Here is an 11,490-nt window from a genome sequence, read left to right as displayed (position 1 = left end):
ACACACACATGATATCTCTGCAACTGAAAATGTAATCTAAATATGTGTCAGCACGTACTGTTATGAGTTAGATCTGTGACAGCAGATTCTTGACTAGAATCCTGTGTTCTCCATTTAGTACCTGTTTATCCTTTTGTAAGCTACTAAATTTTTCCAATTTTTGAAATTCTTACCTGTTCAATGGGGTTTTTACCCAGGAACACTGTGAAGATTTAGGGACATAACATACAAAAAGGATGAGGTCCTAGTACTATGTAAGCAATTGCTTTATATTAACTATTTATTGTGGTATTTTTTCATATCAATGTACTTTTAAACGGAAGATAAGGATATATGCATATATATGTCTTTGTAAAAAAAAAAAAAAGTTACCACAATTTAAGCAGTATCATGATGAATATCACAAGGAAATCTAAACAGGCTCTAGGTATTTCAAGAAGAGAAGATCATTTTTAAGTGACGCTTTCTGAAAGGACTCCATGAATGAATAACATCCTTCCCAGTCACTGAAACAGATTCACAAGTTTATTTTGTTATTAAAATAAAATATATGGATAACTGATTGGCTGACCAAAGTGTACTTTCAATAACACTAGAATTAGTACATATTTTTGAATTAAGAATGGATTTAATTCAATGTATATAAGCTTTATAATTTAATTCTCTATTATCTCTGAGTCCTTCAGGTGTGTTTGAGATGCAAAGTACAATTTTTTTTAAAGTCACAGGTTAAAAAGTATGTGAAATACTTTAGGAAACATTTCAATTGGTTGCTGCACAGATAATAACCTTCAGCATGTGGTCGTGAATTAAATGCAAAATAACATCAGGAGCCCTGCTTCAAGAAATAATTAGGCCTTCTGCAGAGCCATTCAGTAAAATTACATTATTGTGTTCAACTGAGAGGAGCTGTGTAGAATCGTTTTTGTAAAATATAATTGCAGGGACAGCTGGCCTGAAAAAGGACGAATCTTAATAATACACGTTGCTGAGGTTGTTGGTTGTTTATTGCCCATTATGAGAGTGGTTGATGAGAAGAACAGTCATCTGTTGCATGGGAAAGAGAGATGAATTCAGGAAAATGATGATGTAGCTTCTCATGCAGTTTAACTGAATTTTAAAGTGAAATGTATTGTTAGCCATGCAAGCAACATGCTTGGAGGATTTGTGCTCCTTGCTCCCACTCCTGAAGCTTCAAATCTTCTCTGTGGCCTTTCTCAGTTGGCTTCTTCTTTTATTTTCTTAACTTTCCTCTTGTAATGTAAACATGGGAAAGAGAAAGTGGTGGAAGAACAAAGGAAAAGCATACAAAATAGCTCCACCCCTTCTGCATAAAGCTTTAATAGGGAAATGGTACCACACTGAGATTTTTTGAATAGATTGATAATAGCATGTTCATTTAAACCAAATGGGGAGCCACTGTATGTTTTGCCATTTTAAAGTCAATTTCACTTTTACTTAAAGGCCTTCTAGACTTTTTTTCCACCCTTTGTCAAATAGGATGATTGATTTTATCAACATAGTGTTTCAATGCCATTATAAACTTACATGTGCTAAAATAAATGTCTTGACACCCTCAGGATCATGAATTATACAGATTATCACATGAAGTGTGGAGGCTAGTATTTCACATACAATTTACTGTCATGTGAATTAAATCAAGGGAAGAAAAAGAAAAAATTTGGGTTGATTATCAACTCCACAGAGAGCTATAAGATTTAATATGACATTCAAAAGCAAGTTAATTTTTAAATGGCTTTTGATTATACAAGTGAATATTAAGTAAATATTTGAGGTAATTATCCCTTAAAACCAAAACATTAATAAATGCATTTTATTAGTCTTTATTGAGAACTGAATATTTCTATATTGAAATGAATATGTCTATATTAGACAATGTCATAATACCTTTCTCTTTTAAAATATTGGGGTGACATAGTTTTATTTCTAAAAACAAAGTTCGTAATTTTCAGGTAAAATATCTAAAGACAAAGTTTTAATTCTTCAGCGAATATTTATTGAGGCACTGTGTGAGAGTCACTGTTCTATGCAGTAAACAAAACACAGTACACTCAGGGAAGTGATATGCAAAAGTGAAGGTGGACATTTGTAATGTCAGCAGTGATAAATGTAACAAGAAAATTAAGCAGAGTAAGGAGATTAGTAAAGCATGTACACACAGGTTGGTCAGGGAAGTCCTCTCTGAAGAGGTGACATTTAAGCAGGGCCCCATCTTTGATTCTGGTGGGGTTTTTTTTTGCAGAATTATTTAATATTTTTATTATTCTGAAATTGAGGGGAAGCCAAAGCTGCCAGAAAATTGTAAGATATACACGGAGGAATTCTGTTCTATCACAGGAAACCAAGTCAGATGACTTGGATATATGTATAGATGAGATTCACAGAATGTTTTTATTAACTTCACTTATACAGAAACTATGATTTAAATGAAGCAGTGGGAGATATTAGGAACCGGTTTTTGAGTTATTATATCTTATGATCTTATGGATCAAGAATTCAGGAAGAGCTCAGCTGGGCTATTCTGTCCTGTGTGGTTTCGACTAAGGCCACCTTGGTGTTCAGCAGAAGACAGGCTCATCTGGAAAGTCTAAGGTGTCTTCATTCACACATCTGGAGCCTTGGTATGGATGACTAAAAGGCTGAGGTTGGCCAGGGGCTGCCAAGGAGGGTGACTATACGTGCCAGTTAGCATGGCAGGCTCAGGGTGGTCGGGATTCTTGTGTGGTGGCTCAGGGTTACTCAAGAGAATGTTCCACGAAACAGTAGGTAGATGTTTCTAGCCTCCTAAGATCTAGACCCAGCACCTGCCCACAGCATCATTGTGGCTGTATGTTATCGATCAAAGTGGTCACAGTACACACACAGATTCCTAGGCTCCAATTCTTCATGGAAGCAGAGTCAAAGAGTTTGTGGCTACCTTTAATCTGCCATAATATCCGTTTTAAAAATGACAAAATTTACTCAAAAACAGTGATAATAAGCAAACGAACCTAAAGTGATTGGATAGCTCTATAGATTTGTTGCATTTGGTGTGGGTGTATGTTTGTGTGTAGAGTATTTGAACCAAACCTAAAATGATATTGGTGTCATAAGAATATGGCATTTTCCCAGTTGTATACTCTAGAACCCATAAATTAAAATCCGGTCAGAGAAACATTATTTAATTATATATTGAGTATAGTGTCATGAATCTATGAAATACAGCAAAAATTAATACACTATTGGTGTTTGTCTTATAAAAGGGGATTTATAGATGGTTTATTTTCACCTCAATGCTGATTTTAGGATCTTTCAACTCTTATATAAAAGATACAATGACCACTCATTGTGACATACTGATCTTTATTTTTAAATTCCCACTGAAAAAAATTGTAAGTATGATGCCCATATTTGACTTAAAGGCTGTGTCGTATCTGCTTGAGAATTAATTTGCAAACCATTGTTTTGGTAGCCCTGAGCTGTCAATCCAGTTAGTATGGTCTCTGCTTCTGATGTCTTCTTTGATAGATAATTCTAAGTTCCAAGCAAATCACTCAACCAATTTTACCTACAGTAGCAATAAAATCATCCTAGTATTTTCCCTAACTGTGGTACATTTTTTTATTCACGTTCGTTCACTAGGTCTACTTTAATAGGACAGATAAGGTCACTTAGAATATCTGCTATAGCCATGGAAGTACTTAATTTAGGGATTAAGGATTTATAATAATTGGGACCTAATGGTAGTTATGAGTTAATATTTTTAAATTAATATTTTCTATGTAAAAATGCTTTATCTAAGATATTTAAATAGCCAAACTTTTACTGTGATATTGTTATATCTTTGTTAAATTAACATTTGTTAAGTGGAGCACAGGGTACTGAATGGTGAGTTATGGTTCAACTACAGACCACAAGAAAGTTGAACTAGAGAAGATTATTACTCACAGGTCCTGGGGGAAGTACATGGCACTCTCCAGAAGTTACATGGATTTCTCCAGATATATACCCAGGAGTAGGATTGCAGGATTATATGCTATTGCAGCACTATTTACAACAGCCAAGACATGGAAGCAACCTAAATGTCCATTGGCAGCTGAATGAATAAACATGTGGTATATATACAAAATGGAATACTACTCAGCCATAAAAAAGGATGAAATAATACCATTTGCAGTAATATGGATGGACCTAGAGATTATCATACTAAGTGAAGTAAGTTAGAGAGAGAAAGACAAATATATGATGCAGCTTATATGTAAAATCTAAAAAAAATGATACAAATGAACTTATATACAAAACAGAAATAGACCAACAGACATAGAAAACAAATTTATGCTTAGAAAGGGGAAAGTAGAGGGTGGGAAGGATAAATTAGGAGCTTGAGATGAACATGAACACACTACTATATATAAAATAGGTAAACAGTGACCTACTGTATAGCACAGGGAACTATACGCAATATCTTGTAATAATGTATAAGGGAAAAGAATCTGAAAAATAATATATATATATGTGTGTGTGTATATATATATATATATATATATATATATATATATAACTGAATCAGTTTGCTGTACATCGGAAACTAACACACCATTGTAAATCAACTATACTTCCATTTAAAAAAATTAAATTAAAAAAAGTTACATAGAGAGATCAAGACAGAGTGCAGGCAGAGAAAGAGGCAGGCTCTGGAGCACATGCTTTTATTAGGGTTCCTGGGAGAAGTGCTTTGGTGTTCCCAGGCTAAGGCAAGATTAGTTAATTCAATTCAAAAGCGTGGGGTTTTGGTAAGCTCTACAGGGGTCTTATCTAAAGGGAGCATACGGAGAAGGCAGTGAGAGGTGGGAAAGATTGTTGATCAAAAGAGCTGTTGGGGAAGTATTATCAGAAACTTAATTTGCTTGTGACTCTGCGGACTGCTATTTGGGGCACTTTCATGAGGGGCTAGTGTCAGTTTAATACCCCCATAGTCTACTTAACAAAACAAAATGGATGCAGAGGCAACAATACCATGGGGTAGCTTAGCTAAACTCTCAACATATATATTAAATAACAAAATGTAAAATTCTAGAACAGTGTTGGCTCCACTATAACAGTTTTCTGAATTATCTAAATTCTGGTCTGTTTGGACAGAAAGATTTATATTTTTCCTGAAATCACTTGAGGTTTAGCAGGGATTCCTATTTCTTTATATTTAGGAAAATCTGAAGATAGCTACGTGTGCTATTCTGAATGCAACACACTTGCTTTTGACATTTTCTTTCATTTTTTTCCATGTGAAGTCCCTCTGACACTAGGTGTGACTAGAGCCTATATTAATAGGATCTTTTAAGACAACTTCTCATAACTTATTTTTAAGGTAAAGAACCTGGAAGACATGTCTGCATGAGTTGGAAAACAAAAGTTCCACTTGCATTTTTGCTCATTAAACATACAAAAATTATTCAGAAACTGACCCAAGACTCATGCCAGTTGGAATAAATTAAAAAGGAAATGACTTTCTTTCTCCTTGTGCTGGCCTTATGGAACAGTCTCATTTACTCTTCAAAACATGTTATAAAGTTTGATCTTGACCGGGAAGTTGAGAGAACGTAATCACAGTCTGTTCTCTTTGAACTGGCTGGGTCTGCCAGCCAACTTCTCTTCTGGCATTCCCAGACTCAAATTAGTCTTGTGATTAATTAATAACCACTTTAATTCCTTTCTTGAAAGCATGATAAAAAATATCATATCCCAACATTTAAATGCTTGGCATTTAATGTCATATAATCACCTGAAGGTGAAAATAATATCTGCCTGGCTTGATTTCACAGTTACAGGAATATCTGGGTCTAGATATTTGGGAATATTTGAAAGCCTAATGAAATTTTTGGGTTTTATTTTTTTTCAAAGTTATTCTCTTTTTTTCTGGGCTTTGGCATTAGGTAAGTCTATCTAGAGATGATTTGATAAGTGATTTTTATAGGAAGCACTCATAGCTTTGAGCAATTTATAGGAAACATTCATAGCACTGAGTGTTCTTTTAGATTTACCCATTTTATTTTCTAGAACCCAAAGGTAATTTTTTATAGTGGTGGATCCATGAGCATTAAAAAATAAGTGTTAATTCTTATTGAGTTGTTACTCTAAGTGCTTCTTTGTGTATTAACTCATTTAATCTTCATGATACCCCTATGAGGAAGATACTTTTTTGAAGGGGAATAAGGAGTCATCCCCAAATATAGATGGGGATTCTGACCCAGAGAAGGTCACAAAGCCAGTAAATGGTAGAATCAGGATTTGAAGTCAGCCTGTTCAGCTTGCCTGGTCCTTATCTGCAATATTGTTCTTCCTCTCTATATTAGATTTAGGAAGAACTATCTGTAAAGATTCAGTGGCCTTAGGATAACTCATAATAGAACCAACATATTCAAAATTGCTTGATATGAGTCATTATGTAATTTTCAAGTTTTCAGGTCTATGAACTTTGTTTATGCTAAACTCAATACCTTAGAGCATGTAGGAATATATAATCATAACCTCTTTTGGCAATGGACACTCCTATTCATAATTTCCCATGTACAATATATGAGAATCATTTGGACAGAAATATATGTATATATATGCATATAATAGGAAAATGTTATTATGATTATTATATTTTAAAATATAATTTTCCTTTTAAGTTTACCTTGTTTGGAGGAGTTTCTAGAAGGAAAAAAGAAAATGAGTCAAATTACATTTTAGAATTTCTTTTTCCTAAATTAATGTTTTACCCTCAGTGACCTCATGAAGATATTCCAGAAAGGCTGGGGTCGGGGGACATCTTTAAAAGTTAGAAATATTTCATGTATTTTGGTGTTCAACACCATGGACTTTCAAGTGACTGAAGCATTGCTAAGAAAAAGTAAAAATCTGATGTCAAAACAGTAATTGCTTTTTTTTTTTTTTTTTTTGCGATACGCGGGCCTCTCACCGCCGCGGCTTCTCCCGCCACGGAGCACAGGCTCCGGACGCGCAGGCCCAGCGGCCACGGCCCACGGGCCCAGCCGCTCCGCGGCACGCGGGATCCTCCCGGACCGGGGCACGAACCCGCGTCCCCCCAATTGGCAGGCGGACCCCCAACCACTGCGCCACCAGGGAAGCCCTGCTTTTTCTATATTTGCAACTGATAATAGAACTTAAGAGAATTTTGATCTTATGGATATGTCAAACACATAGTATTAGATATATAGCCAAATTTACTTCAGGAGATTTTCAAGATGATTTTAAAATCATCTTAAAATTAGTTTTTATATTATAGACCATGGAAATATTTCTTAAATATAACGACAGAAATAGCAAGATAACATTTTTCAAATTGGCTGTTTCTTAAAATTTGTTAAACAAAGACTTTCTTGTGGAATTAAAAAAAAAAATTAACACATCAGCAAAATATGCTAGCTAACTTTTAGCATGTGTGAGATGACTAGCACATTTTACTTAAATTGCTATTACACAGTGTGGTGTTTCTGCTCTGACTACCTAAGGTTTGGACTTATTAAAGTATAAATTCAAGAAATTTTTATTTGAAAGAATAATAACTAGGTCCCCAAATAGGTCCTCCTTATGATCTCCTCAGAAGTGAACAGTTTTTTTCTTTTTTTCCAGGTTGTTTAGCTTTAGCATGTGGTCAGTGAATCAATAAATATAGAAGTTATAACTTCTATGGCTATTGTAAAACATTCGATGCTTGGTGTGGATATAAAAGAGCAGGAGATTTTGAGACTTTATCTTGCCAATGTTTTGTGAGAACATCAGAATGTCCCTGAGGCGGGGACCATATGTTTTTCATCTTGAGTCTAGCACATTTTCTGACACATAGTAGGCAGTTGAAAGTATTTGTTGAATGGAAAAATGACTGAATGGCTGAATGTACTAAACTGTTCCTGCTTAACATTTACAGGTTATTTTTAAAACTGTTAGAGTGAGGAATATACTCATTGAAAACAGCAGAAAATATTTTCTTTTCACAAATCTCCAAGGATTTTTAATAGGTATGTTAGTTCCCCAGTGTGCCAAAAGTTTTAGTCACTGTTCTCTTTTTAATACAAGCATCAAGGAAGTCTTTGGTTAAATCTCAAAAAACTTAAATTTGTTTTTCCAATTGTTCTCTTTGCAGAAATGTTAATTTACATGTTGAATTTTCCATTGTTTACATATCATTAACAGCTTTTATGCATGATGACTGACAGTTACAAGCAATTTTTCTTAAAACAGTTCTACCTATTGAATATCATGTAACCATTATTTTATTTTACATAAACTTCTCAACAACTCTAAGATGTAGGTATTATAATTATCATTCCTATTAACTTAGGCCTAGAGTTATTAAAGAATCTGACCTAGTTTGTTCCACTATTAACGGGGCCAAACTTGTCAGATTTGAAATTGTTACTATGGTCTTTGACAAGGCTATTTTTGCTGGCATTGTAGTATGTGTATGTATGTACCATATTCATTGCTTTAATGTATTTTTTTAAATAATTGGTTCCTAAGTTATGTATAATCAATTTAGAGCCCTTGCTTTAGCAAATTCATTCCTTTACCTTTAAGTCTAGAATCAAAAGTACATGGCTGGAAATGTTAATTTTTCAGAGTATTTTATACAAATAACATAACTTATTTTTTATATTTGAAAATCTATCATATTTTCTTTTAGGTTTCCACATTCTTAAGCATATATGTCCAGAGATATAAAAGTTTGAGGAATAAAAACAAATTTTACTTTGAAGCATCAGATTTGTTTTTCATATGTTAGTCTTTGATTTGTTTTGTTTTCCTGATTCCCCAAAATGCTTACATAGTCCTGCCTGGATACAGACAGTTGTTTATGATATTCTAGTATTTTTCAGGCAAAGAAAAGTTTCTTTTTTTTTTTTTTCATACTTTTCTTTTACTAATGTAAGTCAATATACCACTAAAAACTGTACAAGAAATACTGAATTAAGGAACAAATCGAAACCATTATTGTTTAGAGATGAGTAGAAAACACGTGTATTTAAATCACCAAAAAAAGTGCTCATATTACTTCTTCAATTGGGACAATTCAGATATGACTAGTGATGGAGCAGACTCTCTGAGAGCCGTAATTTTATTCCCATTATGTCATTTGGATGCTCTTAGCTGCTTATGTAGCAGAGAGCCACATCATGACCATAGAACAGACTGTTTCTTATCAAAAGCAGCAGCACTATAACGTATTCTCCATAAAAAGAGAGGCAAAGTACTGCCATGTTTGCATTCTCATTATTTTTATAGCTGCTTCTATTTTCAAAGTTGAATATTCATCAGGGTGATTATTATATCCAATGCAACAGAAATAACTGTACAAATCAAAAGTTATTTTTATTGTTGTAGAAATGTAACAACTGATTTAGGAGCTTAATATAAAACTCCAATTCTATTATAGTACTCTTATATCCATATTTTTGCTTTAGACTGTCTAGATGGACAAATAAATTGACCACTTTAATCAATATGTCACATTTATAAGTCAATAAAATTCACAAATTTATATGGATGGATTTCCCTGATTGTTTATGCAGATAATCAATCCTTTAGTCTATCTACATATTTATGAAGTAAATTAGAGAATAAATGAATGAACTAAGCCTACTTCAGCTGTTTGTGAGAAAAGCCAAATCAATGAGGCAGTGAGACCATAGTGAGAGACCATGGATGCCCATTTGAATATTATAGGTCCTAAGAGAGAAAATCTTTTCCTTATTTTAATTATTGATGTTCATTGGCATAATTTGAAAATTATTGGTTTAGGAGTCAGAGGCCTGATTGCTGGTTGGGTCTGCCATACAATACTGTGTGACCTGTTGTCATTTATTTAACCACATTAGATCCCAATTTCATCATGGAGACCATCACAACTTTATTTGACTCATAACTTTGTGGTGACTATCAAAAGATATAAGATACTCTGCAAAAAATAAAAACATTGTAAAAACTGCAAAGAGCCTTAATAATAGATTTTTCTTATTAACATAAAATCAAAAATTATCTGGAATTTGCCTCATTTAGATGGAACCCTAAACCCCAGTAGCCTGTTTCTTTTTAAACCTTCGTAATTTTCCATGTCTACCCCAAGAATAGCAAATAGGAATTTTCCTTGAGGAGTTTACAGATCATAGTGATTAACAAGGCAAGTGAGCATCTGTCATTAGATCAGATGACTAAACTAAAACCATTATTTCAGATTGCCTTAAGTCTCATGTACTCAAACCAGCAGCAGTAGTCTTGTGTGTATGTGTGTTATGTGCACGAGCTTCTTTGGGCTTGTGTGAATTTTTGCCTTTATAATAAATATATATTATCCTTTCAACAAAATATATAAAATTTCAACTTCTGAATAATCCACTACATGTTGGAACTATTCTTAGCCAGTACTCTACGTCTTAGAGGAAACCTCTCACACAAAGAAAATAGATTTATGTTTCCCACAGGACAGCAGAGCTGGAAGACATTATACAGAAGAAACAACTAGTTTGTTCAAAAGGACCAGTATTGAAAAGACACACATTTTATGTTATCATGTAGAAATGATGAATGATACTTCTTGTAGATGGTATCAGATAACGATAAGAGGAAGTATATCTGACAGCTACAATATTGAGCCCAATTAGACAAATGGGACAGCAGTACCTAATGGACAGCACACATCTGTTGTTACAATGTGAAGTACTCCATGGAATTTGAGAATTACCCAAGAAAGTGTAGGGAAATTTCACACAATCTGACTTTGTCTCTAGTTGATATTTCAGTTGCAGGGACACCATAAACCTGTTTTGATGCTGGAGTAACAACACTCCACCAAAAAAATCTAAGTATCATAAAACGAATGTTGTGATTACTAGAAAGAAAGAAAATGTTGTATATTCAAGACAGAAATAACTTTGTTTTCCAAGTAGTTAACGAAAAGAATATATACTATTTCTTTTGTTGCAAAAGTAGATTCAGTCTTGAAATATAAAAATAAAATTCATCGATACAAATGGCAAGGAACTAATTTATGATGACCTCATAGATATGTACTCTTTATTAAGAAACTAAAAAATGACAGTGTTTAAGTTGTGCTGGGCTTCAGCAGCTGTGATTGTATTATTATAATCAGCTATCTAATTATGTTGGAATGGTGCAAATTTTTTTATGTTTAATAGCTCAGTGGTCAAGATACCCAAAACTAGCACAATTAGAGATTTGAAAATGAAAGTAACTTAGTCTAAAACTTTTTAGAACAATATACATATATTTTTGTAAACTAATGTAAAACTGATTTTAGTATTAATCTGTTGTTCAGTTTCAACTACACCTATTTGGAGAGTTGTGACTACTTTCCTATTTGGAGAATTGTGACTAAATTAATTACCCTTTCTTTAATCAGCACGTTTAACCCAAGAAACTTCATTTACAGTGTCTAGTTTTAAAATAAACCACAATGCAATGAACAAATAC

The sequence above is a fragment of the Pseudorca crassidens genome, chromosome 5 (genome assembly GCF_039906515.1).
Source record: "Pseudorca crassidens isolate mPseCra1 chromosome 5, mPseCra1.hap1, whole genome shotgun sequence".
NCBI classification, from domain to species: domain Eukaryota; kingdom Metazoa; phylum Chordata; class Mammalia; order Artiodactyla; family Delphinidae; genus Pseudorca; species Pseudorca crassidens.
The sequence above is the reverse complement of the archived record's forward strand: the minus strand, read 5'-3'. Positions refer to the sequence as shown.